We start from the raw sequence: 6,390 nt of genomic DNA, 5'->3' as shown, positions 1-6,390 counted from the left end.
AATTTTTGAATTTTTTATAAATAAGAAACCGAATTTTATAGATTTTTAAAACTAAAATATTAAATTTGCAAGTTAGGGAAACTTCGTGGTACTAAATGGTAATTTTTCCCTGTCGTCTTCCCCAACCCACAGCTCCGGTGGCCGGCCGCCATTAACGGTGACCACCAAGCTTTTCCGGCGAATGAATATGTTGTGCATATGTTGTATACATGATGATTTCATAAACAAAACATCTAAGTAGATTTTACTTAGTGAAATAATGTAGCATTCGACGGATAAGAATTATAGTCCCGACGGATAACTCATTATTGTCCCGACAGATGATTAACTTATTATCCATCGAGTGAGTAGCTTATGTAATAATAAGTTTGTAGCACAGTGATGTATGCACCTTTGTATAGAATCTGTAGTAGCATATAAGTCATGTTGACTATAACTAGATATGCAGAATAGGTTGATTAACTGTACATAAGTAATGTCTTGTAATTCTGTATAAGTGAAATGAAGTCAAGTGCCAAAATAGCTACCGACGGATGATTAACAAAGCCTTCGACGGATGATCAAATGACTATCAACGGATGTTTAACATAGCAGTCGACGGATGATCAATCAAGTCATCGACGGATGATCTGAAAGTCGACGGATGATCATATCAAGAATTCAAACATCAGTTGAACAGTGAAAGCTGACACACAGCCGTCGAGTTGGATACAAACACATTGTGGAAGCCCATTAACTGGGTAATAGAGGACAAAAAGCAGCAAAGATTAAGACTGTTAGATTTTATATTTGTTTAGTCTTTTTGACTTTGTAATCTTGGTATTATATAAACCAAGAGAGTAGCAAATAGAAAAATAACTGAGATAGTTGAGAAATACAAAAACAGAGAAATCCTTGTAAGCTTAATCTTTAGCATTTCCTGTTTTCTCAGCAGTTCAATTTGTAAGCAGCTGTGGGCATTTCTGCACACAGAGTCCTCTCGATATATTATATATATCTCTGGTGGAATTATTTAAATCCACCAGAAAGTTTTTAAAGACTCTTGTTTTTAATTACTTGTGTTTTGATTCATTCAATTTTATATTCCGCATTGTGCTAATCAAAACAAATATATCAATAATCGAGTTGAACATTTTAATTTCAAAAAAAAGGTTCAAGAATTTCATTCAACTCCCCTTCTATAATTCTTGCTTCATTGTTAAGGGACTAACAATTGGTATCAGAGCAAGCTCTTAATCTACAAAGAGTTTAAAGATCAAAACAATTCAGCAAGATGAACAAGAAAGATGTTGGAGTCAAGATTCCTTTTCTTGATAAAGATAATTACCATCATTGGAAGGTAAAGATGCATCTTCACATGCTCTCTCAAGATGAGGCCTATGTGGACTGCATAGAAAGAGGCCCTCATGTTCCAATGAGAGCTGCAACAGGAAATGAGCCATCTGTTCCAAAGCCAAGGCATGAATGGTTTGATCCTGAAATTGAACAAGTCAGGAAAGATAAAAAGGCCATGAACATTCTGTTCAATGGTGTTGATGCAGACAATTTTGATAACATCATCAACTGCAAGAATGCCAAGGAAGTTTGGGACACAATACAGATAATCTGTGATGGTACTGAGCAAGTAAGAGAAAATAAAATGTAGCTCCTGATTCAGCAATATGAGCATTTTCACAATGAAGAAAGTGAATCATTCACTAACATTTTTAGTAGATTCCAAAAACTACTAAATGCTCTTAAGTTGCATGGAAGAGTCTATCAGACTAAAGACTCCAATCTGAAATTTCTCAGATCTCTTCCAAAGGAATGGAAACCAATGACAGTCTCATTGAGAAACTCACAGGATTATAAGGAGTTTACTTTAGAGAGACTGTATGGCATTCTGAAAACCTATGAGCTTGAGATAGAGCAGGATGAAAGAATGGAGAGAGGAAAGAAGAAAGGAGGATCCATTGCACTAGTTGCTGATCTGGAAAAGGAGAAGGAAGTGAAGATGGAAGCTGTGGAATCAACTTCAAAGGTCTGTGAAAGCAAGGGTAAGGGGCTAGCTACAGAAAATAAAGATTCATTGAGCCAAGATGACATGGAGGACATTGATGAGCACCTAGCATTCCTTTCAAGAAGATTTGCCAAGCTCAAGTTCAAAAAGAACTTTGGAGCAGCCAAGCCAAATAGAAACATGGTGGATAAGTCAAAATTCAAATGTTTCAAATGTGGCTTGGCAGGACATTTTGCAAATGAGTGTAGAAATTCAGATTCCAGTAAGAAAAGATTTGAGTCTGTAGATTACAAGCAAAAATACTTTGATCTACTCAAACAAAAGGAAAGGGCTTTTATTACACAAGAGAATGACGGGGCAGCTGATGGCTTGGATGAAGATGAAGATGTCAGGTATGTCAGTCTAGCCCTTATGGCCAAGTCTGATGAAACAGAGACAAGTTCCTCAAGCAATCAGGTAATCACTACAAACCTTGCACATTTATCTAAAGCTGAGTGTAATGATGCAATAAATGACATGTCTACAGAATTGTATCATTTGCGTGTTACACTTAAGTCCCTCACTGAAGAAAATGCTAAAATCAAAGAAAACAACTTGTTTTTAAGTGAGAGGAATAATGTGCTTGAGTCTCAGTTTGTTGAGTTTGAAAAACTAAAAATTGAGTGTAGGATTGCCAAGGAGGAATTAACTGAGTCCTTGAAAAAGGAAGAAATTTTAAAGAAGCATTAAAGCATGGAAAACATCTAGAGATGTTCATTCTCAAATCACCAAGGTTCAAGGAATTGAGTCTTTTTGTGATGAAGCCTGGAAAAAGAATAAGGAGAAACTACAACCTATTTTGGTAGATGGGTTGCTGAGAGATGTAGACTCGACGGATGATGAGGACTATCCGTCGGATAACAAAAAGTGTTATCCGTCGAATGATAAAAATCCTCATCCGTCGGCTGTAAGCAAACCCATTAGCAAAGCCAAATTAACCAAGCTAAATGATAAGTATGGGTCTGTTTCCAAGAACTTTGTTTCAGGAGAGTCAGTCAAGCTAAGAAAGGGAAAAAGGCTAATATTGGTCACATGACTGTCAAACAGTTAAGTGACAGACTTGAGAAAATAGAGGTAAAAACAGAGACTAAAAAGAAAAACAATAGGAATGGTAAAGTAGGGATTAACAAACACAATAACTACACACCTGATAAATATGCTCCTAGAAAGATCTGTGTCAAGTGTGGTAGTGTAAATCATTTGTCTGTTAATTGCAAATCTGCCATGCCTACTCCCATATCTGTTCAGTCTCAATTTCCTAACATGAATGCCATGCCTCCCATGCCTGTTAATGCTATGCCTACACAGAATATGAATGCACAATTTGCTAATATGCCATTTGCACCTAATCCATATTATGCTGCATACAATATGCCTCAAATGCCATTTAGCATGCCTTACTGGAATAACATGTTTGCACCAAGCATGCCATTTCCTATTAGCCATAACATGCATGATAATTTTGTTGCATCTAGTGGTTTCAAATGTGAAGGCCTCAACCCCTAGGTCAGGAGTTGACGTCACTAAACACAATTACCAAAAATATAAACAACAAAATTATTATTAAAATATACTAACTTGACCCCGAACCAAGATCCGATCCAGGTTCAAGTATAATTCAGATTCTTATTATTACAAACTCTTAATTCATTATCTAAGACACACTAACTTAATTCAGCATCTCTTCAGACCTCATGGTCTGATACAAACTACCTCAGAGGAGCCAGGTCCAGTAGGGGCGGGAACACAGGTCGGTCTGACTGATCTTCTAGGCATCTGCGAAATATACATAACAGTTTGCAAGGGTGAGCATAATCGCTCAGCAGTACCAAATATGTATAAAAAATTAAAACAGTAATGTAACAATAATGGGAACAGAGCTGTAATCATGATATCAACATTTCATAATAATAATCAAAGTAACTGGATATCACTAATTAGCATGCTTTGTGAAAACAACATTGTAGTGTGCTGCATAATACCAGAGTCTAATTTTAGCATGCTAACTATTTTATAAAACCGCTGTATCAATCAATTTTGCTTACATATAATTCACAAATCCCAATTAGATACATAGCGGATATGTGAAAATAGCTGATCAGGCTATCAACACCAGACGGCTCTAACTGCCATCCCATTTACCTGTTCCGGAACTCAGAGACTAGCCAGGTCTCTGACCTGCTGGACTAATCGGTTTTATAATGCGCGCACCTGAATTAGCCTCTTATGCCACCTCAATAGGCCTACTCTGGCCCCAATGTATCCCATATCTGACCGTTTTATCCAGTTTTCAAAACACTTGTACCTATCTCATTTTTAAAATCATTTATTTAGCCAGCACACATATAAAATCCGTTTCACAAATCATTCCATTTGAGACAGGTACCTTTCGAAGTTACTTTTCCCTAAAACAATTCGAAAATAGTGATTTATAACTACAGGGGATACGTAACTTAAAACATTTCTGTTCCATTACGAGAATAAAACATTTAGCTATTCATATGCACTGAACCATAAAAGAATGGTCAGGGGTACTTGCCTTGCAACGCTTTACAACCCTAATAGCTTTCACGCTGACTTTGATCCTGGAACAACTCGACTGGGATCTACAATTACAGAATACCCTAATTAGTTATACCGACATGCTTGATATCCTCAAATCCTAATAACCCAAATCCAACAACCCGACTCGTATTATTATTATACATATAATCATGTAATCACATCTTTTGAGCATAAATAGGGATAACACGTAGAACATAATTATGCACGATTACAAATATATTTTTAGAAAATTTTGGCAGCAACTTCTTTATTTATAAGACTACCCGTCGATTATAATCGACGTCAACAATTCTCAACAATCCACAATATTATTCTGTACAACCCAACACCAACAAAAATTAATTATTTAAGTCCAAACATATTTTACATAATTATTTTATTTTATTTATTTATAGAATTTAGGACTCAGAACATCGTCATCACCGTTAGAGGTGGCCATCCGTGCGGGTCATACGGGCCGGGCCGGGTTTATAGCGGGTTGGGACCGAGAAATATCAATACTGAACCGGCACTAGAAGGTGAACGAATTGGGCCGGGCTGGGTTTGAGCTAACAGAAGGTAACCCGGATTCGGCACTGAGTTCGTGTGCGTGCCAGGCGGTTCACGGGTTGGCACGCGGGCTGGCCCGCGGGTTGAACCTGTCAATTTCCTTCATGTGTCATGTTGTGTCAGTGTCACAGTGTCACTGTCAGACTGTGTTTCTTTAAAACGGTAGGTGCTATTGTATTTTAATTTTCAATGCTAATATTCGAATTGTATTCTAATTTAAATTCATGTATTGAAATTGTATAATAAATATTTTTTACTATATAAAATTCGAAATTAGTATATCGATGTTTATTAAAAAATAATTTATAAAATATAACATTATTTTCTATTATGTCAAATAATTTATTCGAAATATTATAATTGTAATTAGTTAATTTTATTATTTTAACTTTTTGGTTAAAAAGAGGACGGTACCTCTTATAAATTTTATTAATTTAAAAAAATTACAAATGATGTGAGAGGACTCCTCTCTAAAAAAACGGAACAAACCGCATCAAATATTAAAAAATTACAAATCAAATAATATTAAAACTTTAAATAAAATTACATTAAATAGTTGTTCTAAAGAAGAGCAGGAAGACGTCGGCGCGTGAGGCACACCCACGTGCGGGCTGTGCGAGTTGCCTGGTCCGTGCGGCTCGTGCGGTCCCGGGTTCTAAAATTAGTAATCGTGTTCGGTTCACCTAATTTAGCGAGCTGGGCGGGTTTGAACCGGCCCGGTTCGGTCCGAATTTTTTACGGTTTCCGTACGAACCGGTCCCGAATGAGCGGTTCAAACCCGCCCATTTGGCAAGCTCTAATCACCGTACACCGTTGACTCACCGAAGTTCATCGTCAACGGCGGCACAATTTATTGGCGCCCGATATAATACGGGTTCCTAAATAAATCATACCGATTAATATTATTTTCTTGCCACGAAATTCTTTTATTTCACAAATGATACTCATTTATTTTCCTGCAGAAAATTAAGTAAATAAAAAGAATCAAAATCAATTCACCATAACAAATCTGCTACACGAACAGGCCCAACATAGGCCCAAACAAAATAATCCAAAATCCCAACTGCCAAAAACAAGCTCACAGAATAAGCCCAACAGTAGAGCCCAACTGCAAGCCCAATAACCAGCCCAACCAAACACACAACCGCATCACTGCACAGGTGACACACGCGCCACCGCGCCACACACACACACACGCACACACATACACACACACACATACACACACATACACACAG

The sequence above is a fragment of the Apium graveolens genome, chromosome 4 (assembly GCF_009905375.1).
Source record: "Apium graveolens cultivar Ventura chromosome 4, ASM990537v1, whole genome shotgun sequence".
In the NCBI taxonomy this organism is placed as follows: domain Eukaryota; kingdom Viridiplantae; phylum Streptophyta; class Magnoliopsida; order Apiales; family Apiaceae; genus Apium; species Apium graveolens.
This window is presented reverse-complemented; position numbering follows the sequence as displayed.